This window comes from Cuculus canorus, chromosome 13 (assembly GCF_017976375.1).
Source record: "Cuculus canorus isolate bCucCan1 chromosome 13, bCucCan1.pri, whole genome shotgun sequence".
Classification (NCBI taxonomy): Eukaryota; Metazoa; Chordata; class Aves; order Cuculiformes; family Cuculidae; genus Cuculus; species Cuculus canorus.
Genome location: NC_071413.1, coordinates 15,981,490 through 16,009,454, shown reverse-complemented (window position 1 = coordinate 16,009,454; position 27,965 = coordinate 15,981,490). Strand labels below are relative to the sequence as shown.

The following is a 27,965-nucleotide window of genomic DNA, read 5'->3' as shown; positions in this document are numbered from 1 at the left end:
AGATTTTCAAAGCATTCAATCTTGAGAAGCACCCCTGTTGTTCTCAAAAAGAGTTCGTGGATGCTGAGAATTTCTGGAAAACCAGCCCAGATCTCTGGCTCCAGGGAATGCTGAACTTTATACAGCTGAGGCTTGAGATGAACATACATGATTGCTGATCACAATAACCTTTTAATTGCTTTAAAAGATTCTGATCTGGCAGTGGGCAAAACAACACATCTTTCTAAATGGCTAGATTTTCAGCTTAAAGCCACTTCTCCTCTGTGGGTTACAAAATGAGGCATCCTGCCAACTTGAGGCTCTCGGGCTCTGATGAGCAGCGCCCAGGCTGTGACAGGCAGGAGGCGTGGGAGCATTCTGAAAGACTGCGGGAGAGTTTCTGTTCTGTTACAACGGGGTGAAAAAGAGACAAAGTTAAACAAACATCAGAAGCATACATTAGAATGAAAGTGCAAGCTGTATTTATTTAAAGGGCTGTTATGATTGCTTAATTACAGTTCTTTATAAAAACCTAATCCCCAGCTTTTTTTTCCTTTAACCAGGAGGGCAGGAGCGGTTCATTGTGAAACGATGGGCCTACACTGGTCAGCACTGTCAAAGCTGGTACCTATGCATGGTCTAAGACTATTCTCAATTTTGATTACATTTTCTACACCACTCAAAAAATAATATAATTATTCATACAAATAATGAACAAGAGGACTTCGGTATCTGAATATGAAGGAGCAAAGTCTCCTAGATGTACCTCTGAGAGCATCCTCATGGCAGCCAGCCTTGCTGGAGTTGGTCTCCCTGCAGTTTCAAAGGGCAGGCTTACTTTGAAAAGAAAACAGAAACACAGAGCAGCAAGCCCACAAAATTTGACAAAGGCAGAACTGAAATGATATTCCGTCTCCTAAAAAAAAATCCCTAGAGGCTGGACTCTGTGAGCAGGAATTCAAAGGGGCAAAGAATTGATTGGGGCAAAAAAGCATCCACACATTCTGGTGAAAGAGCTGAACAGCCATTTGAGTCTGACAGCCATGAATGACTTGGGCTGAAATGGATATTCAAATTGCTCTTCTGACTGACATTTCCCTCACCTCTAAGCAAACCCTCTGTGCAGCCAGCTCCACCCCTTGCCTACAACCATAAACTCTCCCTTCCTTCCAGCACTAAAAGCAGTGCTATGCATCACCACCACCACAGCAAAGGGTCAGCGTACAGAGAAAACACAGCACAGAGCTGCAGGGCCAGCCCAGAGGGGTCCCAAGTTTGTTTCAGAAGAGATCCTACATATGTGGGGGTCCACAGCGGGCTGAGGACCCCTGCTTAATGCGCCCAGAAGGAGCTCATGGGATGGGAAGTGGGCAGACAATATAGGACCATGTATGAAAGTAGTACCACCCATTCACAGATTGTTTCTGTATAAGCTAATCCAATCATGCGGAGACGCGTGTGTTAATCAAGGGTATAAGAGGCGCGTGTAAGATCAAGAGCGCGCCGGCCAGCCATGGAACTTCAATAAAGAAACTTGCTTCCACATCACCGTGTCGTGTCTCAACAGTGACATACATACACAAGTCAAAAGGATCCTCCTATAATCTTCTTTTCAACGTGAGCAGTCTATGGAGCAACATCTTGAAAGCACTTTTTCAATAAGCAGGATCTTGCAGGTACAGAGGAAACGTCTGCTGAATGAATACATAAAGCCCTCTAAATCAAAAGCTGCACAATCAAAGCACTACCAATCTGTTTTCAAAAACAGATAATTTTCTCACGTTTTAAACCAATGGCACTTAAAAGAGATAACATATAATCGAGTGCAACATTTGCCAAACTATTGCAGTTTTTAAGGTGCTGCTAATGCAGATCTATTGACTGATGTACAGCAATTACTTCAAAAAGCTGCTCCAGGGCAAATCACACACTCTCAGCCAATTTACAGAGGAGGTCGGTCAGTAGCAGACAAGGTGTGCACTTCCTTTTGACCAGCTGTTGGGCTGAAAAGAAAATAAACACAACTCAGAGAAAATTTACAGAAGATAGAGTTAAGCTAACACAGAATTCTCATCATATTGTTACTTGTTGATACTAATGCACAATTCCTCTCCTTTTCCTCATCCTGCAAAGGAAAAAGGCCCAACTGGTATAAATATTAAATCTACATAAGGATTAGTCATAAAGGGCTAATTTATGTATTTCCTTGAAAAATATTTTCCTGGTTTCTGCAAGCACTCAACACGGATGACAGGGTGGGTACAGAGGCAGGTAACTTCACAGGAGCACCACCCATCTCAGGGAAGCACACAGTGTAACATGCTTGGATTCTGGGATTGATGGGAGGCTTCTGTAAGGTATGCAAGCAATTCCACATCACGACAAATCTCTGCCAGTGTCTGATGTGATGTGCAGCAAGCTGGGACCATTCATTTGGAAAGGAGACAGAACAATTAACAGCCCACAGGGACAGGGTTGGAATAGAGTCCAGCTGTTCATCAACAAAATCTACACTTCCAAAAGAATCCAGTAACCATTTATACCTCGGTTGTATGCCTGCTGACACCATTAGGATGAGATGGCCCAATGGGTTTTGGAAAGAGGGTGCAGCCCAGTTCTGCCACCAGGCTGGCTGTCAGCAGCGGCTGGGCAGACGTGTCCGCAGGCTCCCATTCCGGTCACCAAGCTCCAGCTTTACTGCTTGCAATTACACATTAGGAAGTTTCATAGGTGTGTGGGATAGAAGCGCTGACAGGCCAGGAATCTTCTCCACATTCCCACAATACGATAAGATATCTATGTAATTAAACCCTAATGTACGTTAGCATCAGTAGTACAAACCGGGATGCCAGCATTGTCTAATCCAGCTGTTCAGCATCTGAACGAAATACTGTATCCATTATTCACCCATCTCATAACATCCTTTTTCTAAGTCTCAGAGGTCACCTAAACACATTTATTGACTTCATTATTTTTATATAGGGAGAAAAAATTGATGGTGCTACAGAGCTGAGCAAATAACTCACAATAAAATCTTTATTCAATATATTTCATCTTTTTTTTTACTGTTCCTGCAACAGAGTGGTATTCTTACATTTAGCCATTATGTAAAATCACTATCTAAGAATTCCTGCAGTAAATTTTTGAGTGCTGTAAGATGTTCTTGGAAAGTTCAGAGGGAATGTTTACCATTAAAACTGTGCTTATTATTTAGATAAACCATGCAGGACTGTTTCTTTTCTCCAATTGACTTACACAATTTACAGCACAATGTGCTTTATGAATTCTACTGGTAAACATACATGACAAATCCATGAACATTTGGCCGGAGTGGTTCAGATTCTAGGACTGGTCGATAATTAATTTAATGGGGAGTAAAATTAAAAGGCAATTTGAAAGGATCACATCCCAAGTGTCCTATCGAGAAGAAACAGTGAGCAGAAAATGTGATAGCAATGCACAAATCAGAGCTTGATTAATTGTACATATTCTAAAATGAAATGCCCTGTGGCACTTTACATGAAAACCTGGATATATTTAGTTGCCTTTCTTCTTACTATTTTTACAAAAATGTTCAGTTCTACTGAGCATCCATCTCCCCTATTTCCCAAGCAGAAAGAGAGATGAATCCTTTGATGCCATCAGTCTCCCCTGGCCACTTGGCAAAAATCTAGTGACACCTTAGCTGAGGAACTCAGAAAAGGAAAGACTATAAGTAGCATTGCTGAAATGGATACTTTTTGCCTGAAAAGCACTGCCCAGGATGTACCCAGGTATCAGTATGAATCCAGAAGAACCATGGACCATTCAGCAGTACAATGAGATCAGTTCCCACTGATAGAGGTGGGTACCACTTTCACAATAAGCTGTTCTGAGAGGGTGAATTGCTCAACGAAGTCATCTTTGGATCTTACTTGGAAGCAGGCTAAGCAACTGAGATGATGTCAAGTACAGTTATGTATGGTTTTAAAGTGCTGTTAGGGATGAAACTCTTCAAATTGAATGTGGTCTAAAATTTGCTTGAGAAAGCTTGCCCTATCCTTATTAAAACAAATGTCTTTTGCCTACAGGAAAGCTGGGGAAGGGCTCTTTATCAGGGAGTACAGGGACAGGATTGGGGAGGGACGGGGGGAGGTTTTAAGCTGAAAAAAAGGAGATTGAGATGAGATACTAGGAAGAAATGGTTTCCTCTGAGGGTGGGGAGGCCATGGCCCTCGTTGCCCAGAAAAGTCATGGCTGCTCCATCCCTGGAGGTGATCATGGCCAGGTTGGATGGGGCTTGGAGCAACCTGATACAGTAGGAGTTGTCCGTGCCTGTGGCAGGGGGATTGGAATTGGATGATCCCTAAAGTCTCTTCCAACCCAAACCATTCCATGATTCTACCATTCAATGACTAAAATAATAACTCAAAGTAAGCTCCCTCACTGGCTCAGCACAAGGGGACAGCTCACTGGTTGTGCAAGGTCTAAGCAGGAACAAGCACAAAGGCAAACGGTGCTGGGGACACTGTGATGTAGAGTTCCGTACACCTGGACAAGATCCATCCCAGGGGATTGTTCACATGTCTGCTCAAAGAATCATACTCACTAACCCTGCATCAAAATGTCTCTTCTATGATGGGGAAACAGGATGCAAAAATGTCTAAGGCTCTAAATGAAAAGCCAAATTTTATTCAAATGTCCTCTGAATTTTCATGCATTTTTGACATGGCAATTTTGTATAATCAGCCCAGGAAATCTAAGTGAATTATTACTTGATTTCCATAATTTCCAGAAATATACCACAAGAAGCAGAAACCTTGATGTTACGGCATGAGAATGATACCAAGATATACCATGTTCTCATAATCATGATCTGTGCCCAACAATGAACACCTCTGTAAATCACAGTTAAGTTCCACAGCCTCTCTTCCACAAGAAACAAATCAGGGCCCAGCTCTGTTGCTCTCTCTTACAAACCCTGCTGCCATGGCATTTTTATGACATGTTTTGAATGAAATGATAGGGTTCAAAAGCTGCTGAAAAGCATATCAGTCATTCCCTGTACTCTGCACACACCGTATGAAGAATGGTGGAGAGAGGCTTTGAGACAGCTGTCTGACATTCCTGTTCCAAAATGTTTATATCACTGATACAAAGACATTATGACACCATTAGTCCGTCCTTCACAATCCCACAAACCTCCTAATGCTGCAAGTGGTTTTCCAGATGATCGCTCAGCAGAGGTTCAACCATGATGCCCACACACTGACACCCAAGTTCCTATTTCAGCAAATACTCTTCATGGAAAGGAACAAAATGAATTTGTCTCTCTAAGGTCCTCCCCTTGATCTGACCCGTGGGGCATAGATGGCACAGTCTCAGTCTCATTTCTAACAGCCACAAATATCTCAGAGTTGCCCAGTCAGCGGGACCAGTCCCTTTGTGGGCCATCGCAGCAGAACAAAGTGACTGAGGGAAATGACTGATGTGAAGCACAAGAAATATTTCCTTTCTACCTAGCAGGCCTTTCAGGAATACTTCAGGGGTGATGCACACAAAGATCAAGGTTAAAATTCCAATCTCATTGAAATCAAGAGGATTCTTGCCACCGACTCCAGGGGAAGCAGGATTTCTTTCTAAGATACTTTGAACAAGATGCAATCAGCCTTGTTCAGTAGCATTAACCAGTGTACTGGCACTGGCTGCTGCTGGTTTAAACCAGCTGAGAATCTGATCTTCTCTACTACAGTGAGAACAGATCCATCCCACCATCCACCTGGACTGATACTCACCAGCCCAAGCCTGTGCTGAGGATAAAGAGAGGGCTTTAATCCCCAGCACTCTCAATCCAATACCTTTCACCACTGCCAGATTCACATTTTGTTTTGTTTCTTTAAGACGAGCTTACAGAAGAATGATACTGATAAACTTCCTCCTGGTTCCACTGCAGGAGCAGGGGATAATATAACAAGTGAAATGAAACATTAGGAGAAAGAGAAAGCACTTTTGAAAACATGCACTGCCTCTTTAACATTTCAAATTTTTCTTTTCACATAAAATTACAGCATAATATTAGAAAGAAATCCAGTGAGATGCGTTATCACAATACTTGGGCAACTTTAACTCATCTCAAGTGTTATTATAAGAAATAGAACTTACTGGTATGGACTTATATTCAATAGCACTCCTTCCCTTTTTAATGAAATGTCATTATTCCAATACAAATCCTTTCATTCTGCAACCCGCTCCCCCTTCATCTCACTATATTTCATTTCCTGCAGTTACGTGATATTATTGCCTTTTTTTCCATAGCTATTGATTTAGGTGTATATGGTTATTACAATGCAAAATAAAACAGTTCCCCCATCCATTCTACCTTGTACCATTGAACATTAACTTAATTTGCTTCAAATCTGCATTTGATTTGGCAAGGAAACCATTTATCTTTATGAAGAAAGCCCTCATAAAGTAGGGACTTCAGGAGATCACTGCTTTAAAAATTTAATAGCCTTATGTCTTATACACTAGAAAAATGAATTAAACCTTCAAATATTATATGTCTCAATGTAGCCTTTTTGCATTTCGTACTATGTTTACTTTATTATATCCCAGGAAAAAAAAATTAGACAAAGCCTCAATAGATTTCGGATGGTAGTTGGTTCTCACTTTTGTTTTGACCTGGGTATTTTACATTCCAGGATTAAAAGTCTATCAATAATAGCAATTGGATGTAGCCGATGTCGTTAAGGCTGGTTGTCACGTACCTGATTTTCTTGGTTTGGTTCTCATCACTGATGAAAATCATTAAGTTCTGAAGCCACCACCAAACCCAAACTTCCCACTTGTATGGCGCATGCAATGTCTTTAAGGATACTTTCTGTGGCATCAGGAAAGGGCAAGCTCTCAGAATCTAAAGCAATCACAAACCAAAATTACTTATGTATTCTCAGTAGAGATGGAATCTTTGGATTGCAACGCAGTCTATGACACTTTTTGCATGACTGGTGAACAAATGAGGCAGGAAGCAGAATTACTACAGCAGTAATGGGAAAGTCCTAGCTTAGAGAAATATTCACTGTGTGCCTCAGCTGATGAACACCATCAGCAAGCAAGGGCAAATAATCAAATGGTTTTCTTGGGGTGAGAACTGCTTTAGATATTTATGTCCCTTAATTCGTGGAAAAACTAATACTTCACATTGATTCATTAATATAGTTATTCTGGGCCTTTTCTGTCTTCAGCTTGGTTTTCTGCTTTGACCAACAAGAGCTGTGCTAATTTCACTGATTCATTAAGAATCCTTTTTTGTATCACCACTGAAGACATCAAAATCAATTGCAGTCCAAAACTTCTATCACCTCTTTGGACCCAGCTGAAGGTCCCGGAATCACTGGCATCTCTGACCACCTACAGCAAACTGTCCAAGGCAAACTTCCAGTAACTCTGGTCTCTCAACCTCTGATCACTTCTTCCCACACTCCACTTCTGTGTGTATTAGGCTTTTACCCAGGTCCTTGAATGATGAACACAAGAGACCAGCAATCCTGCTGCTCCCTGTTCCCCTCTCCCAGCCGTTCTGCCAGCCAAACACACCTCTTCAGTGCCCTTTGGTCAGAGCCAACTTAGCCAAAAAGAAACCCCCAAAATCAAGATTCTGAGGTTTATTGCTAGGAAAGTCAGCATCACAACTACAATCACCAGGAAGAACAGACCTAGGCAGGCCATCAAGAAAGACAGCACACATGGTTTGGACAGGCAGAGCATGATGTGAAGTTTAAGCCTAGGTTAGCAAAACAGAAACACATCCACAGGCTCTCTGCAGTAAGGAAACAGAAGTCAGTGAAACTATGAGTGAAAATTAGGCCACTTACTCAGTCAAGGAATTATAAAGGTAAATGTCCAACCAAGTTGATCTTAGTGAACTGAGATGAAAAAGACAATCTTAGCACAGCACACAAAACGTAAATGTTATATTGTCTCGCTGAGGCAGTGCTACCTAATTAATTGGGTTGATGTTAGGATTCTCAGTAGTGAAAAAATCATAGTCCAAAGATACCTAGAATGAGGAAAGAGGTTCAAGCAGAGAAACAAGGTGAAAGAACTGAAGAAAACTTAAGCAGAAGAAAAAAGTATCTCAAAGGACTCCTTAAAAAGGCCAACCAAGTGAAGGGAAGGGGGCAATTCAGCTAGAAGTTGTGTAAGCAGGGGAAGAAGGAAGCTCATAATGTTTGATTCTAAAATAAATTCACCATAAGAACAACTTCCATCAGCCTGCGTTTCTATTACTGAGAAATTACTTTCTATGTTTTGGTACACCCGAGTTTTACTGAGTTTACAGCTGTAAAGCAAACAGTGGACACTAGGAAAACATTGGATAGGTCTCTTTACAAATCTCTCTGTCTGTATCTTTGAACATTCTTAAGCTGCACTTAGCAAGGAACCTGGAAAGTGCTGATGTACTGTGTACACACATTACAGACATGACTGTATTTGCCTGTTTCTTCCCAGTAGGTAAAATCCGGCTGGTTTCTTTGGATGATCTCCAGAAATGAAATCAGAGCACGGCATTGTGATTACTCAGCTCATACAACGAATTCCCAGTTTCAGTAAGAACAAGTAACATCCTAATTTAGAGTTGATATTTGACATGTTATCAGAGGGGCGGGGTTGGTGTTCCCCTTTCTCTTCAGACAACAAAACTGTGAAACTCCCTGCTTAAAATACACAATCTTTGGAGAACGCTAATTGACCTACTAAAGCTGGTTTGTTGTATTCGGTGAAATTTGCTTATCACAGGCCTCTAGGTGCTTTACATAAACAATATAAATTAAAATAATGAATAGACCAAATACCTGAGTCACAATGGGGACCACATCAATAGCTGTCTACCCAATAGAACGTGGCTCAAAGAAACTGCATTATAGCATCTGATCATTTCAGAAGGAGGACCTTTTCCCCCTTCCGAGGTTTGCTTTATTTCTACGCACAGGGGAATTTGTTAGTTTGAGGCAGATCAGGTCTATTCACACCTTTGCCAACTCCAGAGCACGCCAGTTAAGCGGATATGAGTACACTCTGAAGTGATGCCATCCTGTGGGCATGGAAAATGGGAGGCATGCAATCCTGATGAGAACAGTCCTCACTCCCACATTCTCAGGGTAGGCTGCTCCAGTGCAGTGGCTGGGCTGAGTCTACCAACACAGCAAAGCTGCTGAGTTCAAAATCACCTTTCCCTGCTCTCACACAGAAAATCCAGCAGCAAAGATTATCTCTGATTTTATACATTTTATAAAGTAAAGGATTTCTCTAAAGAGTTCAGGGTACTGGTGGATGAGAAGTTCAGCGTGAGCTGGCAATGTGCACTTGCAGCCCAGAAAGACGATGGTGTCCTGGGCTGCATCCAAAGCAGCATGGTCAGCATTGATTCTGCCCCATCTGGAGCCTTCTGTTCAGTTCAGGAGTCCTCAGCACAGGAAGGATACGGAACTGTTGCAGCAAGTCCAGAGGAAGCGATGAGGATGATCTGAGGGCGGCGGCACCTCCCATATGAGGACAGGCTGAGAGAGTTGGTCTTGTTCAGCCTGGAGAAGAGAAGGCTCCAGGGAGACCTTAGAGCAGCCTCCCAGTATGGAAAGGGGTTCCAGGAAAGCTAGGGAGGGGCTCCTGATCAGGGAGGGCAGGGAAATGATGAGGAGGAATGGTTTCAAGCTGAAAACAGGGAGATTGAGATCTTAGAAATAAATGTATGCCACTGAGAGTGAGAAGGCTCTGGCCCAGGTTGCCCAGCGCAATGGTGGGTTCCCCATCCCTGGAGGTGTTCCAAGGCCAAGTTGGATGGGGCTTTGAGTAACCTGGTCCAGTGAGAGGTGTCCTTGCCCATGGCAGGGGTTGGAACCGGATGAGCTCTAAGGTCCCTTCCAACCCAAACCATTCCATGATTCTGTAACCTGAATTTTTTGGTTGCTATTTCTGCTAAGTCTAGGGAGACTTCTGACCAGACAAAGCAATCATATGGAAAGGCTTCTCCAACAGCAATGTTGTCTCTACATCAACTGAGTCAGAAACTAAACCACATTTGTAGGAACACGGGCGGGATCTGAGAGTAAACCGGTTGTTCAGTGTGAGTCACAATAGTGCTGGAGGGATATAAATTATGAAGCTACAAATTTAATATTGAAATAACCAGACTCGACTGACGCTAGAGAGCTAACAAAACGGAGTTCAGCATAGCTTCATTCACCTGGCAGCTGAGGCAGCTTTATTGCCCACTCTGAACTTGCCAGGTCTAGGTGGCCAGTGAGGTGGAGACTCAGCTGGCTCTACAGCCTGCTTTTCCCAGGACAGTAGTTTTGAAACACTGACTGCCCTTCCTGAAAGAGGAGAAAGAGACCATCCTGTATTTTAGAGACCGGGATCCTTGGCAGGACCAAAGAGGCCCTGCATGTCAGACGGTTGTGTCCTGCTGTGCAGCGCTCCATCTGGGATAGCAGATTGTCAACTGTACAGTTGACAAGTACAGTTCATTCCTTACATTCATGATTCCCAGCACTGTGTGACTCAGCCTCCCTGAAGGGGAAGTGTATCTGCTGGTCCTCTGGCCAGTGAATACAACATGGACAATAATACCTGTTCATTACCTATTCCGTAGCACTCAGAAGCAGGTACTTGGAGTCAAAGACACTCCTTTTCTTCATGGAGTTAAAAGTCTAGATAGGATGAAGCCTCATTCAATCTTCTGCTAATACAACATGAAACACTCTTCACAGCTGTAATTTCCCGTAGATTCAAATGTGTTCCCTGTTAATATTTTCCTTGTTGTTGTTTTTATGAAAAAGCATATCCCCTAAATATTAGCATTTTCAGATGGCAGAATGGAAGAAGCCAGCAAAACTCTTAGACACACTGAACACAAATCCAGATACAGCTCTAAAGCCAGATTTCTCAGCAATCCCTAAATTCTGTCACAGTTAACAGACCAAAACTGCAGTCCGGCCTTCTGCTTTTCCTCACTGAGGGCTCAGATGTTGTCAATTGAGCTTGATTCTAGGAAGAAGAGAAGCCTCATTCCTGTTGTCTAACACAGATCATGCACCTTAATTTTCTCATTGTATCCATAGTAATTCCTCTGTAGCCTCCTCCTCTCCTTGCCATGTCAAATAATAATCCCATTGTTGCTTATAATACTTGGAGGAGAAAGCTTAGGCTTTTTTCTGGGAGAAAAAAGACTTTTAATAACTCTAAAGACAGTTACTCTGTGCTTTTGCTATTGAAAATTTCTAGCTGAATGGGAGGTTCGATACAGGAAACAAGAAACACAATACAGCTACAAAGTGGCCAAAACCAAAGCTAAACAAGAAAGAGGGGTTAGTCCTGGAGTGGCTATCTTGGCCATCCTCACAAATTCCAGTTTGAAATATTGAAGGATTGCCCTTAAAGACAGCTATGCCAGCAACAGAGTGCCCAGCACTCACTACGAGCTTTAATGCCCCAAGAAAATTGGAAAATGCCTTACCCACACAGACAGCAGCAATGTACCCGGTAAAAAATGGCTTTTATTACTGTGCTGTTCCTTTGTCTGCACTGCCTGGAGGGCACACCAGCTTTGATGCTATGAACATTTGTTGGGCTGCCTTAGCTGCCCAGCCTCATTACTCAGCAGAATGCAGCAGGCTGACTGACTTCTCATCTGGTAACTCTAACCCAATGACTGCCAGCTGCATCCTGAAGCCCCATCTATTTATATCCATGCAGCCCTGCTGCCTGCCCATCTCATCATCCAGGGGAAATTAAGCAGCGTTTCCTCTCTGGCTAAGCAAGAGAAACATCAAATTGGACACAGTTGCAAGATTGTACAATTAGTGGCTGAACTGGGTGTGCAGATAAACATTTGTTCATGTATTTCCCTTCTTATGAACAAATTTTCAGTAACAATCTCTACAGCTGTGGCCGTAATTCCTGTACTTAGTGCCTAGAAATACCAGCAATCAAATATTCTGTGTGAGCCCACAAATCTGGGAAAGATCTAATACAGATAAGCCATGCCTTTAGAAAGCTGCCTTATTCTGGCTGGGCACTTGCTTATTCCAATGGAGAAAATGGTAATTTGTTTAAGATTCTTGACAGGCAAGCAGACAAGCCTGAAGATACTAATGTACCTCTGATTTCAGAAGATCTTGCTGCAAACTGGCCGAGTTTGTGGCTTAAATGAACAGTGAGATATATTCACTCTTCCAGGACAGCATTCAGGATCTACCACAGCCGTGGCTCACTTGAATGCATTTGAATACAGTTTTTGAAGATCTTTCTGGCTGAAATTAAAAGCAAAAGTACAAAACTACACCCTGGCAGTGTTCAAGGCCAGATTGGATGGGGCCTTGAGCAGCCTGATCTAATGGGAGGTGTCCCTGCCCACGGCAGGGGTTGGAACTGGATGGGCTTTAAGGTCCCTTCCAACTCAAACCATGCTATGATTCTATAATATTATTTCAAATTAGAAACTTTTTCACTGCAAAAATGAATGTGACCTCGACTTTGCCATAAAGCAGACTGTACAATTTCTTGCTAGACTTCTGTTAAAAGTGATAAGAGTGCTTATCACTGTGGTCGCCTTGTGCCAGAAACACAGTGCCTGCCAAGACCTGTTTGAGCAGGAACAGCTTGTGTCTCTACAGACCATTCTGAACTGCACTGTCCTGTACAGACAGAGTCCATGAAATTGAGATTATATGTGGGATATAAGTCAGCCTTATAGTCCATCACGTAACCAAGGATTCTCTATTTCATAGAATCATAGAATGGTTTGGGTTGGAGTGAATCTTAAAGTCCAGCCAGTTCTACCCCCCTGCCATGGGCAGGGACACCTCTCACTGGATCAGGTTGCTCAAAGCCCCATCCAACCTGGCTTTGAACACCTCCAGGGGTGAAGCACCCACCATTTCTCTGGGCAATCTGGGCCAGGGCCTCCCCACCCTCACAGGAGAACATTTCTTCCTAACATCTCATCTCAATCTCCCCTCTTTCTGCTGAAAACTATCCCCCATTATCCTGTCCCTGCACTCCCTGATCAAAAGCCCCTCCCCAGCTTTCCTGAAGCCCCTTTCAGTACTGGAAGCTGCTCTAAGGTCTCCTCAGAGCCTTCTCTTCTCCAGGCTGAACAACTCCAAGTCTCTCAGCCTGTGCTCACAGTTGCAGGTGTTTGCCAGCCCATCACACAGCGAAGTAGAAGGGCTATGGCTGTTTGGATCTCCATCCCAGAGAGTGGTATCACCAGGGGTTCATGTTTGTGATCACACACCCATACCTTTCTATTTGTACCTCATGCTATTTTGATTATTTAGATGCAAATCCACAGCACATAACAAATTCCCCCTCTCTCAAAATGCAATCGATTTCAAAAGCATGAGATCAAAATTTCAGGTGCTCGGAGTCTTTGCAAGTGTCCATGACATGAAAGACTTAAGGTGACTGTAAGCTATTTTTCTTGCTGTCAAGCTGTCAGATGATTTTCCTGCCATTAGCACATGCCTATGCAGACCAAACTGACGCTTGCCTTTGTGGACATACTTGAGGAAATAAATGTAATTACAAGTAAGATGTAATCACAATTGCTTTGCTATTAAAGCTGCTGGATGCTCTCACAGTTTAGTCAATACATGCAGAAAAGTGGAATTGCTTGATGTTCTTAGAAAAAGGGAAAAGAGGGAAAAAAAGATAAATATGGCCTCTTTCATTTATATCTGTGAAAACACAACATTTAAATGCAAAATTTGACTTTCCAAATATCACACCAAAAACCTTTTAACAAAAACAGCAGGGAGAGAAAGCTCTTTAAACCATGATATTCCATGAAGGATTATGAAAACAGAGGTCATTGCAAGAAAGAGAATTGCAAATACAACTTGAAAAGCTTCTCACATTTGTAAATACATCGAGGAGAATTTATTCCTCTCTGGTTTTGCTACCAAAGGATATATACAGGTTCCCAGGGAAAAAGGAAGAAAAAAAAATGACATCAAATTTGATATCCTCTGTGTGGTGCAACATGCTGATGTGTAGTAGTAACACTCAGCCAAGCTTCAAAGGAAATGAGTTTGCTAGGCTGGAGTTACACATTATGGGCCTGATCCTGACAACACTGAGCAGTTCCTGAGAGCTTTTGCCTACCCTCAGCTCTTGCTGAATCCAGAAGCAGCTTTTGATTTCCTTTGGTGCTGCATTTTGATCACAAGTAATGAGACAAAATTGCAGCATTCTTCAAAGAGCTGCAGCTCGTCCTCTTACTGAGCCTACCACACCTGGGCCGTCGTCCTTCATTACGGCTCCAGAGTGATAAAATAATAACCATTACGATCCTAATAACAAAGGGAATCTTAGTTTTTCTGTTCAGACAGCCCTGGACTCTGCACAATGATGTATCTTACGTACCCAGTACAGAAATAACTGCATTCGGGCCACTTGCAGAAGTGCTTTGGCAAAACGCTAACACTGAAGTGGCTGAATATGTTCCCAAGCCTTTGAAGGTCAAGGGAGGTGATTCTGCCCCTCTACTCCAGGTATTTCTTCACTTGTGCTCTGAAAATTAACTGGAATGAAGTGACACACACCAGAACCAGCTTTCCCTGACCTTTGGTGAGTCCAAATATTGGAGATCTCTCTGAAGGCTGTGATTCTTATCCGCACCGGAAAACAAGCCCAAGCCCTGCTCATCCCTGCAGAGGGCTGCGTCGGGGCCTGCCTTTGCTGCTGCTGGGATTGCTCGCCCTTGGCAGCTACTGTGCATGAGGAAACTGACACCAATGACAAAGCTCTCCCTGCTTACAGGAAAACTAGGATTCCACCTTACGATTTCTTTCTGTATGAAAAACACTAAGCAGAGATGGAGCTTAACTTCTCACTGCCCAGACATCTGATACCAATAATCCTTTTCCACTCTATCCAAAACTGTATTTGAATGCTATTTCTGGCAGGTTTTGAGATGTGTGATATAGATCTCCCGCAATCACATCAGATGTAGTTTCCTTCAGTGCTGTTGAACCAGATGTAAATGTGAGAGATGTAAAAAGTAAAATAAAAAACCTGCTCAGAGTAAAGTGTTTCTGGCATGCGTCTATCTTATATGAGGGGTTCAGATGTCTATCTCCACTGCAGCCATTTAAGAAGGTGCACAGCACCACAGCTCTTTTGGAGCTGATTAGTGATCAGGAGCTACTTGTGATCAGGAGGAATTTAAAAATCAAGGGCTACCAAACAGGAACAACTCATAAACTCTATGCCAGCAATGTACAGCAACCGAGTATTCCGTAGTGCACTTAGTTTCAAAGTAGAGCCGTATTTAGAACACACGGGCAGGGGAGAGAAGCTAATATATCATGTCAGTATTTGATTTGCAGCACTTAGAACCACACATGTTCTGTTTCTCACTGACAAAGAGAACCAGAGGCACAGAGGGAAAGGCACCCTTCTGAGATTGTCAAGCACTGGCATAGACAACAGGCAAAGTTGTAGAGTAATTATCCTTTTCAAGACTAAAACAATTACAAATCTCAGCTGCAACTGGTCACCATGATTGGAGAGCAAAGAATGTGATCGTTCCTGTCCTTGCTGACTTCCAGCAAGTGCTGCTTGGGTATTTTAATATCATCGTAATTTGTAGTTGTTCAAATTGATGACATCCCAGTTAGTGGAGCTATAAAATTTAACATGAGCTGAGGCTTGAGGCTCCTAGGCATTCCTATAGGGTGGGGCGTGGGATTTGGGTAAGGGGAGTCAAAGCAGCCTCCCCGCTTGTTACAGGTAGGGTTAAATTGGTTCACTTTGATAGAGATCTAAGAATGCTTAGAGAATGAGCTTTATAGCACCAACAGTCCAGAATCTTTCACACTGACACTGGCAGGTCAATTCTCCATGGTACCTTGCCTACAGGTAACAAGGGACTCCCCAAAACCCTGTGTGGAATAACTCGCCCTGGTGCACCCAGCTGCCAGGCAGCATGCCGAAAACACTAATGATCATTCATCACTGGGAGCATCGCGTCTTCTTTGGAAAGCACGCATCATCCTTTGTACTCAGGAAGAGTCCCGATACACCCTGGTTTGCCCAAAGGGCCTCAGCAGAAGCTGCAGAGATAGGAACATACCTGTGATGACAAATGTCGTGATTTCTCAATAGGTATTTTAACTTCAGATCCTGCACTGAATTACCACACCTCACTCCTGCAAATTCCATCTTAGATATGGCAAAGATCTAGAAATACATGGAAACCCAGGTGTTCTTTCATACATATCTGGAAGAGACTTCTACAGACTATGGTCAGTAGACATCAGGTACGAAAGAAATGCTGGAATTTAAAAAAAAAAAAAAAAGAATTGATTCTAACTGTAAGTGACATTTTAGTTCAGTCACAATTACAATCAATCAGACTTACTCTTTGCATTAGTAGCAGGATATGATCCTTAAGTTCATACAGGGTTAAATCTATCATCCTCAGAGATTTCTTAATGACCCTGGTTATCTCAACCCTACTCAGAATGGTGGTTGTACATTACAGTTTCCATGCACATCCTCAGACATATTAGGACACGAAGTGAACCTGAGAGGGAGAAGAATATTCCCTTTCTCCTCTGAAATGCCCCAGGAGGGTTTTCTGCAGGCGACCTCCTCAGACCCTGCCTCTACATTAAAGTTATTGTCCTGAGAGAAGATTCAGTTAAAACACCCAATTCATTTCATATAGTGCTCCTGACTTTATTCTTGGTGGCAGCTAAATTGTAAAATTTTATTAGGGACTCTTCTTTGGTTTGCTTGAGGAAAGCAATTATTTCATCATCAGGTCTAAATTATATACCTCAATGGGCCATGCAATTTTCTTTCCATTACTATTTTCAGATAAAATGTTAATTTCTGCTTAAAAAGAAGTTCAAAATATCCTTCCTGACATATTATCAATATATTAATTAAGACGTCACACTTCGAAATGGCTGTATTCAAATAATTCTGATATCGTAAGATAAGCCTTATGACTTTGGAACACAACCTTTTGGCTAAAATAATAATAATAATAATCATCATGATGATGATGATGATGATGATGATGATAATTAGCAGCATGCTGATGTCTCTTACAAGAGCAGGGCTCTACGTTGTAGGCAATACACAAATGCTTGGTAGGAGTTCACCCATGCCTGAAGCTGCATATGCTGTTATCAGACAGACTGTGCAGCAGAGTCCGACCTTAGGAAGTGAAGCTGATGCACAGAGAAATACACAACTTCTGCACAAATGAATGAGCTGCTGTGTCTGCACAGCCTTGCATGGCCACCAGCTCATACCCCAACAGCAGCAGGGAGAGGTTAGCTCCACAGTGCCCCTCCTTCCCCAGCTCTGCTTCCAGAGCAAGCCTAGTGAGAAGGAATTTGGGTCTCCCCGCAGTTAATGCCCGAGGGTAGGTGCACCCCACGGAACTGGAGGGCTTGAGAAGGGCTATGCTGCCACCTAGAACCCGGACTACTAAATCCCAGCTTAGAAGAGCAGCTCCAAGTGTGTTTAGATGTGGGGCTTCTTGGTGGAATTCTCTCCACAGTAGTCCTGGCATTTACCTGGGGAAAAACGTCAATGACTGCAGAGCTCAGCAATACAATTTACTTTCACGTAAGTTTTGAGATGACTGCAGATCATACCTGACCCTGAAATACATTGGTCTGTGGAGATCTTGGCATGGAGCTGCTCTTACATGACCATAAGATTTTCCAGGCTGTGTCCCCACATGGTTTCACGCCTGCTGTGAAGTGACAACCACACAGTGGAGACAAGAAGATAAAGCCACCCTCTATCTTCTCTGAAAGTTGTGTGTTCTCTAAGAGAAGTCAAAGTGAATAATCAGTGTCTCTGAAACCTTTTTAAACTTCAGCGTGGTGAAAGAAAAGAACTCAACTGTCTGCAAGCTGCAGCAATCTGCAGCGCATCAGAGCCAGAAGTGTTTTCAAGAATGGACAGACTGGAGTTGGATGGACCTATTTGGGAAAAAAATAGCCTTTCAGGAGCTATGTGACTTCTCTCACACAGACATAGGCATTAGAAGTCTGACACACCCAAAGCGAATAACACATCTCCACCGATTCTACAGGCTCCAGGTAAGGATAGTCAGTGCTCACTGAAGGCCGAGCCCAAAATATTTGCAAGGCTATTTCAATCTCTTGGCAATAGGCTGTAAATCGAGGATCACCTTTCATACCACAAATTTGCTGTTTCCAAGTCGCTGTTTCTGGTAGAATATTCTCTCAAAAAGTAATCTGCCATCTACTGAAAAATTCACTGATGTTTATAGAGCCATTATTCAGATATTTGATATAGATCGAGTGAAAATCCAAACCAGTAGGAATATTATGCAATTTCTTCAGTGCACTGTGCAGTCAGACTGCTCCGATCAGAAGGCAGATGCATCCTAGGACATCAAAGCAAAGCTAATGCTATGGGTTTGTATTCAGAACTGGGTTGAAAGCACATTTGAAGCAGCTTTGTGCAAAGCCCACTCATAGGGACGAATCCTAGTTTGTGGCAATTACCATGGTGGGGATAAAATGCGTGGCAAAAACCCTGGTCTCCAGTAGGAAAATGTATGGAGCATGAGGTGTTTTAAGGCTTAGTAGAAAGTTCTAGCAAATCATTCAGTGGGTTTTTCATGCTTGCATACATAAACATTCAAACGTGAGTTTGGAGACGTGCAGAATATATGATCCCATGGAAATTAGCCTGGTAACAAATATTAACCTCCTAATTAATAATACGCTTAAGTGTGTGTCATGCAGTTGAGAGAGCCAAGGATGAACAAACTGTATTGTACCAACTAAGTCACCCGGTCAAAAGACAGAAACTAACAGCATTATGTAATTACACACATTGACATATTTTCTCATATCTACTGCCAAAAAAAATATCACTTTTTGGAATTAAAAGAGAAAGCAGCAAATAGAAACAGCTATGTCATCAGTATCTGCAAGCACGTTTTCAGCTCCAGCTTCTGATAACTATCCAAAGATAGGCTTTTCATTGGTAAAATTGACAGCTGTCCAAAAATATAGGAATCTTTAATGTTCTGTCCTATCAATTCGGATGAAGAAATCTGAGTGACAGAGGAGTACCTGGAAAGATTTGCAAGGAGTTGAGAATAAGAAAACAAGCAGCACAACCAAAAAGTAAATGGTGCTGCCAGCAAAGGGGCTTTTTAGATATCACAGGACTCTACAAATCTTGCCCCACAGCGCCTGATCCAGTTGCCCATGAGAGATTAAAATATAACGACCTCACAGGAACTAAGAGGATTGCTTAAGACAAGGCTTCTCAACACCCAAGCTCCCTAGCTTGTAACAAAACAAGGCAGTGAAATCCAAAACAACTTTCCAGCTCATACAAAGTCAGAGAACTTGTGTTTAGAGCTTTACAACTAAAAGATGCTTTTGTAGGGCAATATTCTAGGATGCAGGCAAGGTCTCAGTCCTAGATAGTGTTCCATGTTTCTCAGCGGAAGAAGCTGATGATCCCACACATAAGCTCCCTCCCCACTCACAGGTGAAGTGGCTTATGTGAAGAAGGTCTATTAAGGACCCAAAGGCAGGTAGAGGGAGACTCTGCCAGATCTCTTCTGCAGCCAAAAAGATACCTCACCAGCCTGATCATGTTTTACTGTTAATCCTTACTTAACAGGGATTACCACTTGATAACATCATAGGCAAGCAGGAGAGCAAGGTCCCTGCTCTGAAGTTTCTTATCTAAAGATATTCTGTCCATCAGGTATCACACTACACCGATGTTAAACAGTGAAGCCCAAAGGTGACAACAGATTTTGGTCTTCAAGGACTGAATAGGATTTAGGACACTGAATGCCTCTAATATTTGAGGCTAAGAAATCCAGAATTCCAAAATATCTGCAGGTCACAGATGGCATACAAATAATAATAATAAAAAAAAATCCTTTAGTGGTAATAGCCTTAGCTCAAATTCCAGCTGGAAATTACCTAGGAGAGTTCTCAGCAAGAGAAATGTCTCTTCGTTCACCTGGCTGAACAACCAGGTACTAAAAGCCTCTGTGATCTACAAATCCCCATCCACTCCTCACACAGGTATATTCTATACATCTGAAATCAATATTTTGCCACTGACGGCTGTGGGAGAAGTAACCTGCAAATGACTTTACATGTCCTGACCTTTAGGTTCAAAGACATCTTTGTATTCTTGCTCCCTTTAAATCAGCATTTTTCCCTATGATTAGCTTCCTTGTGTCTAGTTGTGGTGTTTAAGCTACTAAAAATACTGTATTCAAAGCATGATTAGTAAAGCTCGGTGGGACCCAGGAGTTGCCATGGAGATTGTTTTGTGTACATATTAAAGTATGTGTAAATATGTATTTACACAATTGTTATAAACATGTACAACTTTTCCCAAACACTACAGCTCTTTCCAAACAGCATAGCTGGATGGTATAATGCACATTTAAAGATTTTTTCAGTAGTCTGTTTTATTTACAGTTATTTACTCAATAGAATATATCAAGCCTTCAAAACCTTTGGGGGTTCTGTGTGAACTAAGCAGGCATCTACACAGTTTTTGAAAAACATGTCATTTCTGCAGTGGATGAATCTGCGGAATTTTGAGACCTGCTTCCCATTGAGTTGATCAGTCACAAAAACTTGGTTTCTGTTCCAGCACTGCTTCTCAGCTGGGAGCATCCATCTCATCCCAAAACATCACCCTCAACATTTACCCTCTGCAAAGTTCTTTGCAATTGAGATATAATGGCTCAGAGTTCCCTGAAACCTATAAACAGTTACAACTGGGTTTGGTGGTGTTACTGTTAATCAGAGTTTCCTTAAATGGTCAAACAACTCTTCTGTCTTGTGCAGGAACTACTGTAACACCACAGCATCCCAGATCCTGCTGCATCACCAACAAAACTGGAAAGTATTCAGAGCACTTAAAGATTTGCAGAGACTCTGACCTCAGAGTGTAAAGTGCATCAAACAACTTACCACAGGCCTATCTATACATCACGGATATCAAATTCAACTTTGCAAGTGAGAAGGGGAAAAAATGAGAGATGTGAAACTCATATACTGTAATTAAATGGGAAACACATGCAAACTGTAGCAGAAAAATAACAGAAACATCAATCGTGTCTATTGCATCTGTCTGTTATTATGGTAGGAGTGGCAATGATTAGTAGAAATAGGGTTGCAAAACCGTTTCTTATATAATATGCCTTCCTGTGCCCACAGGGAAACTGCAGTAAAGGCAACGCGCCTCTAGGCCAGGGCCAAGGCAGAGAGCACAGCCCTTTCTGCTGGGAAAGAGAGGCACTCTGCTGTGCAGAAGCCTTGCCAGGCAACAGAGGTCCTGACTTCTCACCCTTTGAATGTCCCAGCAACCAGTCTCAGAGCTGGCAAACTCCTCTGAGAGACAGATATCACTGCCAGGGACCTACAGCCTAGGTTATCCTAGTCAACAAGAACCTGCCTCAGAACCATCCTGCACAAGGGAGGAACACCAAGATTGCTCTAAAAGCCTTAATTTGTGACTTTTGTGGACAGTCCAATACAAAATCAATGGTGCACAAACATGAACTTTCTCATGTGCTCTTAGACAGGGGACTTGTCATTACACACATATGTGAATGTCCCCACAGAGTGCAGTGAGAATATTCCCATACTCCACATTATTCCAGAGCGTTGTGCCATGCCATTCTGTGTACCAAAAGTAAAGCACCCCAGCCAACACAGAGTCGCAGGTCTTCCAGGGTCCCCATCCGTGCATGACATCAACAGCAGCCATCAGTTGTTAACACAAAACGGTGACAGAGTGGGCTTCTGCTTCAAGCGTTTAACCCTGAGGTCTTCCAGCAGCAGAATTCAGAACATTGCCCAAGACCACAAGATAAACCAGTGGCAAGCTTGAGCTGGCAATCTGGGTGGAGGATCTCCCACTCCACCCAAGGCTGACTCAGTGCAGCTCTCTGCAGCTGGAATGTGAAGAGGAAGATCTCTGTTGGTGGTTGATGCAAGCAATCCCTCCAACTGGCTTTCGGAAGTGCTGAAGTAGGGGCCTTTGTGGGGACATCTGAAATTTGCTGCTCCAGCGTTCCACCACAAGCCAGAGTGGGCTGTCTATGTGGCTGCACTGGCTCCCAAACAGTGCAAGGGAGAAGAAGCCAAACTGGCTTAAAGACACCTCTGCTTCCTCCTGATTCCCAGAGCCGCACTGCTCAGGTACATTACTGCAATGCACTGTTATTGCACGTGTTCAGTGCTTACACACATGCTGCTATCAGCCCTGCTGCATTCACTTAACTCACACATACCTGCCTGGATCCTTAATGCACTCTGCTAAGTTTGGAAAAGGTGCAGAAAGAGGATATTTTTCTGCAAACAGAATTTTTCAAAAGAACAGTAGTCACCCTTTGCTGTTACAAATACAGGAGCAATGACAATATATACTGGCCTGAGCAATAATGGAGATCCTGGTAGGTATTCTTTCCCCACCATAAGCACACAGGGCCTAAGGCAAGGTTTCCCTTTACTTAGTAAAGAAAATAGAAAGGCAGGGAGAAAAATAAAGTAAAAAAAAAACCCTGCAGTGCCTCTCAAATTACACAATCTGCTAAATACTTAGGGCTTTCATTCCCACAAACATTTCAAGTGGATGAGAAAAAGGTTTGTCTTCTTGACAGTTCATATCTTCTTGTGGGTCAGGCTCATTCCTCTGGAAGCTGACTGGAATCAGTATTAGAGCAGCAGGGATGACAGATGAAGCTTACCATCCACGTTGTAGTGATAGCTATCTACCACTCATACAAATCAGGTCAAGATTAAGATGCAAGTGAAGACACTAAAGGTTCAGGTTTGAGGAGACAACTCAAACTGAAGAACGAGTCTAAAATCTGTGGTAAACGTGCATTTAATTTCACCTGCAGTCTCCTGGCTGGAAGGGAAGAAATGATACAACAGTAACTAACATTGTTTTCCAATATCTGCTGAGAGGGCTGTGTATTCTCAAAGTTTTGGGTGTTTTTTCTTCACAGTTGCAGTGAATTGCCATCATGAACTCTCACTGCATGTCTGGTTATCTTCAAGGCAAAGGAGAGAGTGACAAGTGCTTATAGTTGACTTAAAACAGCTCACCCAGCCACCAGCTCCTGGCTTTGAACATCAGCAAACCAAAACACTTCTACCTTCCCTCAAACCACCAAGAAAACTTCTCCGGACTCTTAAACTGGAAATAGTAAATCTGCTTTTCACAACAGACTTCACTCTGTCTGAGTTTATTAGCAATGAAATTAGAAGTTCACCTCAAGTCCAAAAAAAATCAGTGAACAGTCATTACGTCAAGCAAAAATGAAAGCAAAGAAGACAAATCACCATGGCTGTAATCATCCAGACAAAATTAAGTTATCAGCTATCAAACAAGTAACTCCCGTGTTAAAGACTTAGGACAATCGTTCCTCATAATAATTAATATACAACGTTTTAATAGAAGAATTTCGGTTTTATTCTGATAGGCAAGCTGGCATATAACTTGATTTGTGGCTGTTCCCGATTAATAACTGTTTATGGTCTCCAAAATCACTTCTTGGATGCTTTTGAGATTCTGCACCAGAAAGAGGAGGGGAAAACTGGCAAATCATTACAGAGATGTGAGTACTGTGCTAGGGAAAAAAAGCAAAAAAAAAACTTGGATTCTGGACTCTGAACTCAATCAAAGCCAAGCTGCACGCAATGTAAAACTTTGGTCAACTTCCTAAATTCTAGTACCATGATTTTCATTTGCAGTACTTATTTTGCAGCGTGTATTGATTTCACATTGGGTAAAACACTATATTTAAGACAAATTTTCCATTTGCTATATTTTCATCTGCCATTTCCCACTCCTGTCTACCGCATTGAACCACCCCATCTGCCCCACTGTGTGCAGATCCTCATGGCACACAGCTGCCCTTGGACACCCCGATCTCCACTGGCAGCGTTGGCACAGACATGTTAACACCATGAGGAAAGAATCCTGCTAATTATAGATTCATAGAATCATAGAATGGTTTGAGTTGAAATGAACCTTAAAGCCCATCCAGTTCCAACCCCTGCCATGGGCAGAGACACCTCCCGCTGGATCAGGTTGATCGAAGCCCCATCCAACCTGGCCTTGAACACCTCCAGGGATGGAGCAACAACCTGGGCCCGTGCTTCCCCACTCTCACAGGAAAACATTTCTTCATAAGATCCCATCTCACTCTCCCTTCTTTCAGCTGAAAACCATCCCCCTCATCCTATCCCTGCACTCCTTTATCAAGAGCCCTCCCCAGGTTCCCTGGAGCCCCTTTCAGTACTGGAAGCTGCTCTAAGTGCTCCCTACAGCCTTCTCCAGGCTGAACAACCCCAAGTCTCTCAGACTGGCTTCATATGGGAGGTACTTCAGCCCTCTGACCATCTTCATGGCCTCTTTAGGACTCGGTCAAACAGATCCACGTCCTTCCTGTGCTGAGGAGTCCAGAAATGAATGCAGGGCACCAGGTGATGTCTCATAACTATGTCACACTGTCCTCCTCTCACCTGACCGATGTCTGTGGAAGGGGATCAACGTGTCCAACAGCATTGCTGGCACACTGTGGCATGCGGCGCACACCCTCATGTCTCACCCAGCAGGGAAAAGGTGAGGACAGGACAAAGAGGCAGTAACTGTTCTTCCTCACTTCAAAAGAGAACACAATGCCACTAATAACCCTTCACACTGAGCACCAGCTTCTTTATAAACAGTAATTAAAGGTGCCTTCTGGTTTGCCTGCAAAGGAAACTTTATTTCTGTTCTCCACAAGGACCACATTTTCTTCAGTGACTTTTGATTAAAGGAGGCAGCCTTGAGCACAAAAGTCCTAATTTCTGGGGGTACAAGCAGCTACAAGTCATATTGGGTAACATTCTCACAGTGTCTCCTACCATCAGCTGAAAATTACCATCCATATTTTCATCAGAAAGCCTCACCATCTTTCATTTCAGAAACTTTCTACAACCTGCTGATCAGAAAATTTTGGAAGAAGGGCAGGATTCCTACAGCAGAGCACTATGAATCTGTTAATTAGTTTTACATACACAAATAAAATCTCCTTGTTTAAACCTCTGACACCTCATGAAGTAAACTTGCCAGGGATTCATTAAATCAGTATGTTGAGATTCGCTGTGTGGGTTGTTCATCTGCTTGTGAGTCTCTTTTAATTTTTGATCTTTGATCCAGTCAAGGCTTTTACCTCTCACCACTTACCTTCTCCAAAAACTAAGCCTTCTCCACGTGCTCACATTCAGTGGAAGCTGGTGGCAGCAACAGCCCTGCCCACTCAGGACACCCAGTGCAACCTGGGTGAGCCCAGAGACGCCAAGTCACTGCTCCTTCTAATTACAAACCCGAGGCAGATTAACCTTTGATGACTAAATTAATCTTCTAAATAAAATGAATATGCATCAGCCTGCAAATTAGGATTAAACGCTTAGCAGAATCTTTATGTGATCGAGCAGGTTTTGTGGTGCAGATGTTAACCATTAACACAAAGCAATAAAATCATTCTTTTTTCTTATAATAACATCTAACAATTCTAAAGCCACCTTTCATCTGAGAATCTCAAAGGGTTTCATAAATATAATTAATTAACCTTCTCAGCATCCGAAACAGGAGAGGTTAGTAATATCCCCATCTTTCAGCTGAAGAACCAGAGCCACAAGCCTGTCCCAGACCACACGCTTCGGACCATGCGTAAAATGGATAGGATGTGCTTTGAAGAAGAAAAAAAAGAGAAGCATTGCAGTGCTGTTTTCGTACAGTGACTGCTAAAATCCATGGAAAAATTCCAAGGACTTTAATAAGCTCTGATTGGGCACATTATTATTATGAATGCAATTCTTGATACCTCTCATAACATCCCAGGCCGTGTGAGAAACTCGGGAAGAGCAATTAACATTCCTCCACTGACTTTAATATTTACATTTCAAATTTACCATTTAAGACTTTAATTCTCCATAAAACTGCTTAAATATACATAACTTCAGTGTTATTTAAATGTTTTATGATCTTCCTGAAATGATCAGCTAATTAAAATCACTTATCTAATTTAGTACATTAAATTTACTTTCCTTTATTTGGAGGGAACGGATTTAATGGGCAGGTTTTGTTCATTTTCTTTCTCAGAAAATCTTAATTTGGAAGGCAAATTGTGATTACATGGTCAGGAGGGGGAAGTCTCCCAGGCTGCAAACTTAAACCAGCAGTAATCATTAGATATCGGTATGACACGGCTTGTGTAATTAAGAAATAAAATTATTACCGAAACTTGGAATTATCAATTAAAAAGTAGTGAACGCAGTCCCACGGGGTCCGCTATGATTACCTGCGTTATTGGGGCTGTTGCTTCCAATGCTGGCTGGAATCTCAAAGACGTCTGAGGGGTGCTCAGGGTGTCACGTTAAATCAGTGAGACAGCCCTAGTGGAAACATACAGTGGTACAGGCAGAGGCAAACACAACTCTTCTAGAGGAGAATAAAGACATCAGCTTCGGCTTGAATATTATTGGCAGAATGTTCCTCCTTCCTGCTGTCCTTCTGAATGGACTGATAGGACCATTCAGTTTGTGACCATACCCCTGCTTGCTCGATGGGTCAGGGGAGAGGGACCATGGCAGTATTAAAGACATCCCAGCCTGTTACATTGTTTTCTTCCTTATTCCTTTTGAAGACTTTCCTTCTCCAGATATTCCTCATGTTTAAAGCCAGAAGAGATAATTAAACTATCCAGTCTGACCGTGTACATACACCAGGCCATTACACTACACTCACTGACCCATCCTATCCACCCACCAACCCTTCTCCTTTTCTCTAAGCCACCTCTCAAAACAGTGATTTACAAGTGTGTCTCAATTACGAGGCAGTAAATCGGTGTAGAATAACAAACAGTGCTTCCCAACAGCGTGTCTCTCCAAAATCCCAATTCCAACAAAACAGTTCTGTTGCTCTGTCTGAAATGGAATAAAAAGTTTGGCATCCTCCAATGAATCAGAATTTGCTTTTCATACACAGCTCTACTGCTCTGGGCTCCAGCTTGGACTAGAAATAAATGACTAGAAATAAATGATTAGAAAATGTCATCCCATCATATTTTGGACCTGATTGGGGTAGATGGGTCTTAAATACTTTATATTCAGCTACGGACACTGGGGACACCTCTATACGAATTCAGATACAAACTGAATGTAGTTAAAACTCAAGTTGTTCATCCACAGGCTCAAATGAAATCCTAGTTTTTTTCTTCCACTACATAACCCTTCAAACCAGGACACATCCTGGAATCCTAGCACACCCTTCACCACTCAGTGCCTATACTATAAAAACTGACATTTACCAGAAACAGGGAAAAAGCAAATAACCATCCAAAATTCATGGTACCATTATTTAAGATACAATTCGAAGCCTTTTTCTTGGGTCTGAAATAAAGACTACCACAGACACAAGAACCCCGACAAACAGTGATTGCCTCCTCTTTTAAAACTATGCTGACAGCATCAACCATTGTTCGGTTTGGTATCAGTAAGTGTCAGTAAGAGTGAGACACTGTTCACTATACTGCATTGCGTGAAACACAGCATCTCTGCACTTCCCTGGATACACCCCACAAGCATTCCAAAATGCACACAACAAACCACATGAAACTCAGATGATTTCAGATCATGTTACAACATCAAAACACAGAACAGATTCACACGGAGATTTGCTAAGTTTCACCAGCGTGGTGAGTGAACTTGGGCCCAGCTCCAAGCAAATCTGGATTGATTAACATTTTCTTTAAATCAACATCACCTGACATTCTTTGCTACTGACGTGAATCTCAGCTTTCTCTTCCTCTTCGGAATTGCAGACTGGTGTCAGTACAGAGCTGAAACCAGCATGGGGATACACATCCATCTGCAGAACACGTTACACCGTTTCCT

At 42.5% G+C, this 27,965-nt stretch overlaps 1 long non-coding RNA gene across 4 annotated transcripts; it reads right to left on the bottom strand.

Moving 5' to 3' along the window:
* Positions 1 to 203: 203 nt before the first annotated feature.
* On the bottom strand, positions 204 to 27,965 carry LOC128853543 (uncharacterized). 4 transcript variants are annotated; one of them, XR_008452143.1, is made up of 5 exons: positions 26,372 to 26,847; positions 25,640 to 25,759; positions 6,726 to 6,871; positions 746 to 1,982; positions 204 to 384 (listed from the first exon to the last, which is right to left on the bottom strand). It is a non-coding gene; the product is annotated as an uncharacterized LOC128853543 (long non-coding RNA). The 4 variants fall into 4 exon arrangements; XR_008452144.1 differs by lacking the exon at positions 204 to 384 and adding an exon at positions 27,835 to 27,965 and having other exon boundaries at positions 481 to 1,982; positions 26,372 to 26,465; XR_008452142.1 differs by lacking the exon at positions 204 to 384 and having other exon boundaries at positions 481 to 1,982.